Source organism: Botryllus schlosseri, chromosome 16, assembly GCF_051294905.1.
Source record: "Botryllus schlosseri isolate E-star chromosome 16, Bs_hap1, whole genome shotgun sequence".
Lineage (NCBI taxonomy): Eukaryota > Metazoa > Chordata > Ascidiacea > Stolidobranchia > Styelidae > Botryllus > Botryllus schlosseri.
In genome coordinates, this window is record NC_137251.1 from 11891227 (window position 1) to 11903863 (window position 12637).

Sequence of the window (12637 nt, forward strand, 5' to 3'; positions counted from 1 at the left end):
TGAAATGATTATGAAATAAATAATAATAATCCACGTCGGTTGTTACTATCGATGCTTTAGCCTTAATCCGGTATGTGATATTTTCAAATATGTGTGACATTTTGACAACCCAAAGATGTTCTTTTAGGTCTAGGGGTCAGAAAAAGCGACACTATAGTTGCGTGCGCATAGAAAATTACCAGGAATTGAATTGCAACTATAATTATTCGTGTTAGTGGCAGGGTTGTAATGACTCGAGTCATGACTCGACTCGAGTCAGACTCGAGTCACGATTTTCGGATGACTCGACTCGACTCGAGTCATTTTCTCAAAATACGGAAATGACTCGACTCGACTCGAGTCAATCTGTAAATTGACTCGACTTATACTCGAGTCATTGCGCATGACTCGAAGCAAGTCATTGACTCGAGATTCAGACGGCCAAGACCGACATTTCATTGAAATTTCGAAGCCAACACATAATTGGGATTTCGTTTGTTGGTACTGGTGCTTGAAAATGCGTCCAGAAGCTGCTAAAAGTGAGGAAAATTGATATATTATAAATTCGAACCATTCAATATCACCAAACAGAGTTAAAAAAGTGGGTTTAGGAAGACTTTAACTGGAAACTGAGCAGTCAACACAATGTCTTGGACTCGGACTCGAGTCATAATACCATGACTCGGACTCGATCCTCTGTTCGCTGACTTGGACTCGGACTTGACTCGGTGGGAATTGAAAATGAATCGACTTGACTCGAGTCAAAAATATAAAAGTGAGATTGACTTGTGACTCGGAGCCTTGTGACTTGGTTACAACCCTGGTTAGTGGTTACGTGTTTTTCTTTGATGGTGTGCGTTCTACAAATAATTCCAGTTTAACGAACTAGGATGCATTTAGCAAACATCCTGCAATACGCTTTTGTTGTGGCAATGACCGCCAGTGGTTTCGTTTTATGATTACAATTACTTTGGAAGATTCAAATGATAATTTATGATCACTACTATGAACAACAATACAACCACATTTTTGTAGATTTCGGTGAAGCATATATTTCGATTTTATTAATGTTATGAGTTTTCTGTATTACTCGAGCCTAGTTGAATAGGAGGTGTCTAGCAAACATATTCCAATTTGTTTTTGTAATGATCAAAGTGTGTGTGAAATGGTGCGAACGGATTAAGCATTAATCAAACGGCGGTATGTCAATTCACACATCTTGACGCCGGGGTAATGTGGAAATGTGTTCCAATTCTTCGTGGCAGATTCCGACAATAAAGTATTGTACCGGTTGTTGACCAGCAAACGAAATTGTTGTTTCATCTTTAGTCTTGGTTACTGGTTACATTTCTAAAATATTTTCTGATAACCACGATACGCAGAGTGATTTGTACCAACGCGGAATACTTCTCCAATCAAGAACATTTCAGACGCGCATAGTTTTACAAATCAGTATGTTAATAACAATGAAACTGAAAAGTTTGTGGCTGCCATAATAACCTTTACCACAACGCCGGGTCTAATTAACGCGAATAATTTAATAATCAAGTCATGATCAACTATTACATATATCAAATCATGTGTCAATCCTTGTGTTTACAGCATGATAACTTTCAATATAACGCCAGCGTTCGATTGTAAGAAACGAATTCTCAACTACGTTCGCCAGACTTTCAAATCTCGTATACTAAAACATATTATGTTAATCTCAAGTCGCCTGCACCGAGTAGTAATTACTTTTGTCTTGCAAAATATATCTAGTAGTAATTACTTTGTCTTGCAGAATATAGCGCGTGGTAATTCCTTTATCTTACAGAATAGTAACGACTTTTGAAGTTGGATAAAAAAGACGCGTCGTCGGAATATGAATACAACCAAACTTGCTATGGATTTTAGGTTGTAGTGGTTGTATGTACTCGCGTAATCTTGTTTATTTTTCATATGGATACTGTTTAGTTGGTCTGGTAAGTTACAAACGGATTTACTTGACAAGGTTTTTGTATTTTACTCTTTTGCGTACGGCAAGATGTTAAAATGTTGAGATGTCATAGCGATAGTATTTCTGAAACTCTCGTTGACAAGCGTAAAGCCAATTCGCGAATAGAGTTGCGATGTTTCATTACTTGTTTCAAATCAATGTGCGTATAATATCGAAATGTGACTGGGTGAAAGTTGGTAGTCATTGTCAATCCGATTTCAATTCACACTACACCAAAGTCAAAATATTTCATTTTGGGTGTTCTCAATTTACCTATAGAACATCTCGCGAGTGGATTCCGACGCCGTACTATAACATTCTTAATAATTCGGATTCGAGGATTTTCATGATAGAGTTGGTAAGTGATGAGATGCGTGTTTTTGTTAATAGTTTGATTTCAAGTTGATAAATACAATGACTGTATAATGTGCATACTTGTGATTCTTGATTCTTGTAGAGCTAGTTGGTATTGATTCTATAGGTGTGAAAACAGCGGCGCGGAATGTGCAAATAATTCGATGTGGGTGAAAATCGGCGTCAGTAATATTGAGGTTACGGTCGAATCGAGAGATCACGTTAAAAAGATTTCTCAAAAGATTTAGAGTTGTGCCGAATTAACACATTCAGATACAAATGAACTTGAGTTGTGTAGTAAGTTTCATTTCAAGTTGACAAATTGACACATTGCTTGAATATTCTCATGATTCTTATCATGCAACTGAAGTCAACCACTGTTCCGAAGTGTCAAACTAATTACCGAAATATTACCTTGAGAACGATCGGTATGTCTGTAACACCAAATCATGAGGGATCGCTATGTCTGAAGCATTACCCTGTGAGCGGTCGTAGGATTTTAAAATTATTTCACACCTTTTTGAATAAGAGTTAACTTCGCAAAGGATTAGGGTTAGAGTAGAAATAAGTGAGAATTTGTCGGTATTCGAATCACCGTCTGCGACGGTTCTGTTATTCGTTACTAATTAAATCTTGAGTTAGAACACGATCGGTCATTTGTCACGACTCGATATTAGAACCGTGTGAGCGATCCCTATACCTGTAACGCTATCATGTCGCGTCTATATCAGATACGTTAACATGCGACCGATTCCATAAGAATAACGATATATTGAAGTCGCACTCACCGTAAACGTTAGGATTAACTCGAATCGGTCATATATAATAATTTGGAGTACTCGCGTCCACAACACCCTTCGACACAAGAATCCGTGGGCACATCATCTCCGCAGCATATATCTAAAAGGGTACCATCATAGCCGCACAGGCACATCATCACCGCAGCCTATACCTGAAAGTACGACTCACCGCCACCAGTTTTTACGGCACATCATCGCCACAGCCTATACCTGAAAGGGTACCATCATCACCGCATCCATAAGAACACATGGCACATCACCACCACATGGGGGGTCTAAAAGGCTACCATCACCACCGCGGGCTTTCAGGAATATCACCGCCGCACCATAAGAGCCCCTGCCACCAGTTAACCGACTATATACACTACTATCCTGTCCTTGCCAAATGAGTCCAGTGGTATACAGATGTGACCCCCAATGTACAATAGCAACATATTTATTGATATAATTCAATCATTATCTTGCAAAAAAATTTCCAGGGCCTGATTGCGCACTGCACAGTTGCATGACATATTGTTATTAATTTTAGAGCGTATTAATATCAGTCTTGTTTGCAATGTTACCTAATTCGGTTCGCTCCTATCGGACGACTAAAAAAAGGTTATCAACATTCCAGTTACCCGTGCAATGGTTCGTAAATCTCATGTGTCCCTTTGGCCGAAAACGTTGCCCACCCCTGATATAGATAAAATTAGACAATACTTGCAAATTACAACTCCGTTGCACAGGGGTAGAAAATCACAATATGCGTTTTCGCGATGCAGTCAAAATTGATGCAATTTTTGGAATTATGCCATGATACTGTGACAGAGCAAATGCATCGGCTGGTTTTGTAAAATTGTAAAAATGATGTAAATATGACCAAACGATGCTTCCCACTTGACAAAATTGAAAATATTTGTAGTGTAGCTTAGCTGTTTGGGTCGAACAAATGATTAAGAAAGACTGCAAGTCCCATTCCTTGAATACTTGATTAAGTACATGTAGACTAGACATAGGCTACGGTCTTTGACTACGTAACTAAATTCAGTTTATGACCAATGTCTATTAGTAGTAAGAGTGTGTGTGCTTGTAATCAGGATATATTTGAAGAGCTTCTTGGAGGTACAGAACTTCAATATACAGTTAAATAGTATATTCATATTGAAATGAAGCCGAATATTTTCGGCTGACACTCGTCAGGGGTAACCGATTACCCCTGACGAGTGTCAGCCGAAAATATTCGGGTTCATTTCAATATGAATATACTATTTAATTGTATAATCAGGATAGTGTGCAATGACAAAAATTAGTAAGTTCAATCTCTTTATTAGTTGCTGGCTCATACACAAGAGCTACACTTGGATTTTTTATCTACATTTTTATGATACAGGATTGGATATCTGCCATATTTGAATGATTCATGCATTTCAGGATTTTAGAGAGTCCATGTTATAAAAACTTGAAAAAGGACGGATATTTAGCAAATATTTCTTTCATGTTAATTGCATAGTGGATAATTCGAGCTGTGCCACAATGAAACAATTTAGCATGCCCCCGTTAATTATATGTTTGCATATGTTTAATGGTTGTATGATAGTCATTCAACCGACAATGCGGCATATAATTTTCGAAGTAAATTGGTAATAATGCTGGAGTCGGAGTCGGGAGTTGGAGTCGGTACGTTTAAAGACCCAGGAATCGGAGTCGGAGTCGGAGTCGGTACGTTTAAAGACTCAGGAGTCGGAGTCGGAGTTGGTATATTGAAAATGTGTGGAGTCGGAGTCGGAGCCGGAGTCGGTGGTAAAATTTACCGACTCCATAGCCCTGATAGCAACGCTGATCCATTCAACCACTTATGGTTCATGGGAAAATATCACGGCAAATCAGAAACCGCCATGTAAATGAAACGATTATTACAATTAGACCTGCCGAGACATTTAATCATACGAAACTTCATCATACAAAACACCAAAACAAAGCCTCGTAATCATTTAAAACTATCACTAGAAATTACCCTATGCTTATCTTTGGCTCTGTCCCAGAATCGATGCGCATTTAATACTATTCTGAAGTAACACACACGTCAGTAGGGTTCGTTTTGAGCTGTCAATGAACAGTCTGCATTCATATGGTTGTCTACAATAGACGGTGTGGCGATCAAATGTGACAGGATATCCAAACTGGACAAGAATTAGCAGCTGTCAAAGCTTGCAAAACTCCGCCCACAAGGGTGCAGTCAAGGGCTTCCGCGAATGGATCCAGCAGAATCCTTGTCGGGGTTTAAATGTATTACATGGTTCAACACCATTTTTGTTGATTTTGATCAGACAATTGATTCCGATAAACTTTTGGGCGCTTAATTAAAAAATGACTTCCGTTTTTCTCTATCACGTCAAGTTTTTGGGGTAGTCACCCACCCATTGTCTCATCATAACCCACATAATGGTAGTACTTTTAATATTTTGAGTTTATTGTATAAGTCGTTTCAAAAACCACAAGCAGTCGAAAGTAAATCAATAGACTCCAAATAATCATTTGCACTGCTTTATTTGATTGGTTCAAACTGATATCGCTTCTGCAGGACAAATAAAGTGCGAGTTTCAGGGTCCAAATTTACGTTAATAACTCATAATTATGTGGGTTGTCTCGTTTGATACTCGAGCAACAGTCAGCTAACATATGTAAGCTCCAATCTACTCTGGAATCTCACCCTATCATCTTCATATATTCTGGGATTCTTTCTCCTTGCCCATCGCTGACTATGCCAAGGTTTTCCGGGAAATTATTTAGATATTTTATCTTTTTTGAATGTCTGCTGTCCGACATAAACGTACGGCAGTGATACATGTGTATCAGGGTTACATGTGCAATGTGCATTCTTGTTGTCTGACCACTAAGAAACACAATATTTCAAGGCTGATACATATGATCCAATCCCAATCGTGCTTGTGATATTCCAATTATTCAACGTTTCTGTGTTATTCTCAATGTTTCTGTATTATTCACGAAGACTAACTGCGGAGTGTGCAATTGTTACTGCACCTAAGACGTTGCCATTTAGGCGAATGTCAAACTTTAGGATACTTTCTGAGCTACCAATAGACATTTGCCATTCACGCGAGTTGTAAATCGGGATTCTTATGTCCTCCAGCAATTCATGATAACAGCATAATGCCAATGCCAGTATCACGGCAATACACAAATCTACCGAAAGTAGCCCTACGATGAAAACGCCGTTTCTCATGATCGAAAGTGAGATATCTTCGCTCTCTTGCCAAGTTACCTCTTCTCAATTCGACAGGATGCTAAAAGTTCCGAATATTTCTCTTCCAAACCCCGAAGCCTATGTTAGATCATTTAACTTGTGTTGATGGACTACTGTACGTTCTGAATCATCTTCGATTTCAAAATCTTCAACATTAGGCCTGCCATCCCTAAGATCTTCATCTTGATTCAAATTATCGAGCTTGTAGGAGTGTCAAGTAACACTGGATAAGCTGAATAGAGCATATATAGCTGATAGTAAATGTAATGTTTAGTTTTCTAGCCATATCCTGCAGTTTGCATCAAATATGTGGTCTGAACTGTCCTCGGATGGTTGCATCCTCTAACGAAAAACGGGTGAAAGCATCGGTCTCTAGTTCGATACCAGTACCTATTCAATTGATCCATTGGCTAGATAACTTATTATGTGATAAAAGTGTGGATTTCTATATGGTATGGAAAAGTAACATGGCTAAATTCGTGAAAATTTGCATATTTTGGGCATATGTCGTAAAGCATAAACTTGACGTGATGGAAGAAAACCAGCGGCATTTTTGGAATCAGCCTACCAAAATTAGCCTAAATCAAGTGCAAAATCGAAGTCAACAAATTTTTCGTTCAAAATTGTTGCCCAGTGCTATATAGTCGCACCACAATTTAGTAAACAAGACATTCTGGTGTTTTACGATAGGGTCTTCCTCTGTAAGATAAACAGATTACCGCTGATAAACTCGTACCAGTTATAATGATAAGCAGTTTGGTTCTTTTAGTCCTGTAGAATTTTCGGTCAACCTAGAAAAAATTCTTATAAAGACGTATTATATACTGTTGGAAAGATAATTTTATCAGCTTTTCAATGATGGGTTTTGTCACTTTTTTTACCTTGGGGAAAAAAAGTTATGACCAAAAACGTGCCAGGGGATAAAGCACTATTTTGCCTAACAATAAAATACAATTATAAGCTAAAATACGACACCTTCGTATCAGAATACAACACCATAAATTGGAATATCACCCCCAGTAAAGCAAACTAACAATCGAACAGCAAAACAATGAAACATAACTTTACTTAAGAGGTATTTATCATACGTTAAGGGGGAAAAAGTTGACCGAGGCGGAGATAACACTGGTTTACAAATTTCGAAAAAAGATTAGCGTCAAAAATTTCAATGATTGATTTAGGCTAATTTATGGTTGCTGAATTCGATTCTGTGTTAATAATTTCTCCATCACGTCAGATTTTTTCCGTATCAATTTTTCTCATTTTCATAAATTAATCAGATTTCAGCTTTCGTTTAGTGACATCACGGTTAGCATACAATAGCAACAATTCAAATATTGTTATTGACATCATCCATCATGAAACATGGGTTGTTGTAATACCGAATGAGTGAGTTTTCGGTGAACTTGAATACAGTGATTCTCTATCATCGTTCAATCAGAAGCTCTTTTCGACCCGTAAATTTACACTGGTAAACAAATTCAAAAACCCACACCAAATCCCATATTGGAACAGAGGCAGAGATGTTTTTAAAAGGTATCGAGGTTTTTTGTTTGTGTTTTGCAATATTAAGCGCCAGTTCACGTCACGTCACGGAACGTCACGGAACCCCCCCCCCCCACTCCGAAGTTTAAATTCAGATTTAGCTCAATTATCGTACAATCGTCATCTGTCTTGTGCAAATGATGACTATAGGATAGTGATATACAGCAACAAAATTATTTTTCTTGAAAATAACAGCATTCTATGTATGCAGAAACTGGGTTGACTTTTATTATTTCAAAGCTACTTATTTAACTGCATTTTTTGAAATACGTGGTCGTGTCTTTAAAATCTGCGCCTTCTATTTCATATCAACGAGTGCTGAAAATCCATTTAGACAAAGAAAGGTGGTGGCGAATATAATAATAGGGCATAAAGCTTCCGACGACACATTTGGGTATGATCGCAACATTGATGACACCAAAATTGACAAACAATTTTTTTTTTATTGAACAGATAACGTCAAGCCTGTTAATTTATATCTGGCAGCTCACCTTGGAGTTATTAGGGAAAATGGGTATGTAGGCCTATATCACAGGAGAAAACGCATTTTTGCGAATATTTCGAAGTCTTGGTGATTGATTTTACTAATACAACCATTTATTTTTACACAATGCCCAACAAAACACGTCTATACAGCCAAATATTTGTATCAGTGGGCTATTGGCAATTTAGCAACTGAAATGAGTCCACACAGCAGGATATTCCATCTCAGACGGCCATCCGGTTGATGTGAGTTCTACTGGAATGAAGCAAAACTGCAGCCTCGTGATTTTACTAATTTGTAAAATATAAATTAGGTTTTCAATTATTTTGTAAATTTAGAGGCTTCGCGGACCCCCAGAAAATGCGGACCCCCGGAAAATGTGGACCCCCGGTAGAGAACCACTGAACTAGAGTTTGTAGAAGTGATTGGTGTTGCTACTCAAGTAGCACAAGTAACGACCTATATTTTCTACTCAATTAACAGTTTAAGTAGTAATTTCTAAGACACGTGAAAACTACTTCAAGTGGCAGAAATATCTAAGTATATTTGGTCGGGGGGAGGGTGGTCGCATACTTTCGACAGTCGGAGGTGGCTACATACGAAATCGCAACATGTATCTTCTCGGCTAACGCAAAATGTTTATAATGACACAATACCCATGCATTGGTAGAATATTCGAAAATATATTCAGTTACCGTGCTTTAGGGGCTGTTAAGGCTACTACATTTAGGAAATCATATGCAGTCAACATCGTCGCGGAGCGGAGCTTTGTTTGGAATACATTCGTGTTAGAATTACTAACTGGGTGCAGTACCAAATTCAATGTGGGCAGATATCTCCATGACATTGCCAGTTGATTTACTATAGTCACAGAAAGCACTAAAACAGAACCCAATACATTTAATTTCCCGTATTGCCAATCACAGATGGGAATTCGGATTGCGTACATCTGATTTAAAGCACATGGTATGAGCCCGACCCCGATGGCTGTTTCAACAACCTTGATTTGACCCCGAATATACCATATGCAAATAATATATATATATATATATATATATATATATTATATGCGATTGAAGCGCAAAATATTTCCAATAGTAAAATCTCAACCAGAAAACAGCGACCGGACTTTGACCTCTTACCAGGATCGTAACTGCCGCACCTCAAAGCGTCCAATTGGGGGTCCCGAGATCGAAGGGGGCCCGAAATTATGTCGGTGAATGAACATAAATTATTTATACATCACTTATTGACAATTTATAAAACTCTTTTCAATTTTTTTCGTGCTGGACGCGATTTCATGTTGCCAAATTTTTGATTATTGAGTACCCTACCCCCACGAAAAAAGCATGATTTATAGAAAATAAAAATAGGCATTTTGACGTCGACCATTACCACGCCGAGATGCACGAAAACATACGAAGTATTCGCCAATATAGTAATCCGAAAAGTGTGCCAATAGATCGCCTGCGTGAAAACCTTTGCCGAAAAGGATTGCCTATATGTTGACCGTGAACTTCGAAATAAATATAAGCCTATCTAATTGTCCATAGCTGCCTAAATGGCTCGTTTCTAGTTATTCTATCGTGGCAATCTGAACCACACAGGTCAAATAACATTATCTCAGAGAAAAATTATTTGCAAGTGAAGAAATACCAATTTTTGATGAAGCCACCACAAACATTTCTTGGATCTCGCATGGTTTCCCAATAAATTACGGCATGGTGTGTGGATGTACGTAATATGGCCATTTTCCTAATTTTACTGAAAAGTTGCGATCAGCGTTTCGCAATCCAGTTTCAAAGAATAACCAATTATAGTGTCCAAAGTAGGGTTGCATTTGAAAGAAACGCTGTTTAAAAACAATTTGTTTAAAAAATATTTCACACAAATGCCTTATTAAAAAAATAAAATTGTATTTTTTAAAGTTATAAAATTGTGCCATAATTGTGTAAATACTTTCCAAAAACCTGTTGCATGAGCACACGGGCAATTACCACCCAATTTAGCTTACGTATATCGATATGGGATGGTTGGAAGTTGGAACCCTCAAAATAGTTGGTTCAACAGTTGTAGTACAGATATTTCGTCAAAGAGGCTATATTTACCCAATATTTTCAATGGTCAATTTCAATCCATGAAGCCACAATTGAATATTAGTGACGTCATGTTTTAAAATAAAAAACATGTTTTAAATTAGGGCCTTGTTTTAAACATGTTTGTTTTTAATTCTTTTTAGCTTTAAATGCAACCATAGTCTAAAGGGTGTGTGGTACTATCACTCTCGCAAAAATAAGCTCCCACGTGACACAGGGAATCTCCAGTCCGATATCCTTTTCTACACTTAACACAAATTGCTGTTTCTTTTTGACTAAGCACTATTTAAAAAACAAGCAAGGTAAATGAGACGAACCATAGTAAGTAAACAATAACATAATGAAGTCATACGAACAACGACAGCTCTATACTTGCTCCCCCCCCCACACCCCCCTGTCTTGCTCACTCTTACTCACTGAAACAGATATATAATTCTATTTTTGTTTTCATTTACTCCTTTGGCATCTATATCCAGCTTTTCTGTTGATAATTCATTAGTTTCTAGCCTTTTGTTCATATTTTGATTATAATTTTTCCCTAATTTCAATTTTTACTCCTTGGAACGTTTTTGGTCATAACTTTTTTCTCCCCAAGGTAAAAAAAGTGACAAAGCCTATCATTGAAAAGCTGGTAAAATTATCTTTCCAACGGTATACAATATGTCTATATAAGAATTTTTTCTAGGTGGACCCATTTTTTGACCAAATTCTACAGGACTATTTGGAAAAGCAGACATCCTGTGTCTTTTAATGTTGCAAAGCAAGCTATTAGCATCACACCTTGTGCCAGAGTGCACGATTTTCTTCTACATTATGTACCAACAATGTATAATGTTTATTGTTTCAAAATTTTACGTTTTACGAAACAGTAGTGTGCTCTGTCACAAACTGCAATGACCGATGGATTCTATACGGGGCAGATGTATAATGATAACGGTGGTAACTGAGTTAGAAGCGGCTGAACACAATCTTCAACCACGATCTGTGTTTAAAGATGATAACTGCTACCAACCAGCAATGGTTGCATCCACCTATGTTTTCAAAAGTCGATATGGGGTCCTGATTGAAGGAAGATTGGGAGCCACTGGATTAAAGTTCACCGAAAACCCGGTCACTGTATTCTACAACTATAGATAACTAACCAACGGATTGATGCGCAACACGTGACTCACAGTTGAGTACCCAGATGTTGTTAGCGATTGCGGGTCGCTTCGTAAACAGATGTTGTATGTCAGCGGCCGGACATCATTACCTCAAGGGCAGATTCGAACTGTATTGACAATCGGACACCATGTCTGACGTCATGTTCGTACTTTGTTGCCACTCGGGTATCATGGCTGGGGCATGTTCGAACTGTGTTCCGATACTCGGATATCATGTCGCTGGGGTAGATTCGGACTGTGTTACCACTCATACCTCCTATCTGGGGCAAATTCGTGCTGCTGTTTTTGTCACTATACGGACATACGCCAGATATGATGTCAGAGTGGCGACAGAGTCCGAACATGAACCGGACGTGGTGTCCTAGTGGCGATACAGTCCGAATCTACCGCAGACATGATGTCCGAGTGGCCCGGCACAGTACGAACATACCCAGACTTGATATCCCAGTGCCACTGCCAACACAGTCCGAGCATACATCAGACATGATGTCTGACTGACACAACAATGTGCGAACATACCAAAGAAATGACGTCCGAGTGACAATATGTGAAAACATACCCCAGACATGATGTGCGAGTGGAGGAACATAGTGTGAACAATGAACATACCCCCGACATGATGTATGAGTGACGCAACACTGTGCGAACATACCAACGACATGACGTCCGTGTGGCGACATAGCTGAAAGATACCCCAGGCACGATGTCCGTATGGCGGAACACGGTGCGAACATACCCCAGACATGTTACCAAAGTGGCGGAACACAGTCCGAACATGTATCTCAGACATGATGTCCGAACAAGTCAATACCTTCGAGTCACAAGTCATCTTGAGTCTCTGCACATTTTGACTCGAGATTCAAGTCAAGTCAATCGATTTTCGAAGGTGACTGCAGTCAAGTCAAGTCACTTGATTTTTGAAGGTGACTCGATTCTAGTCGAGTCAAGTCTAGTCAAGTCACGAGTCAAGTCACAATTCAAGTCAAGTTCC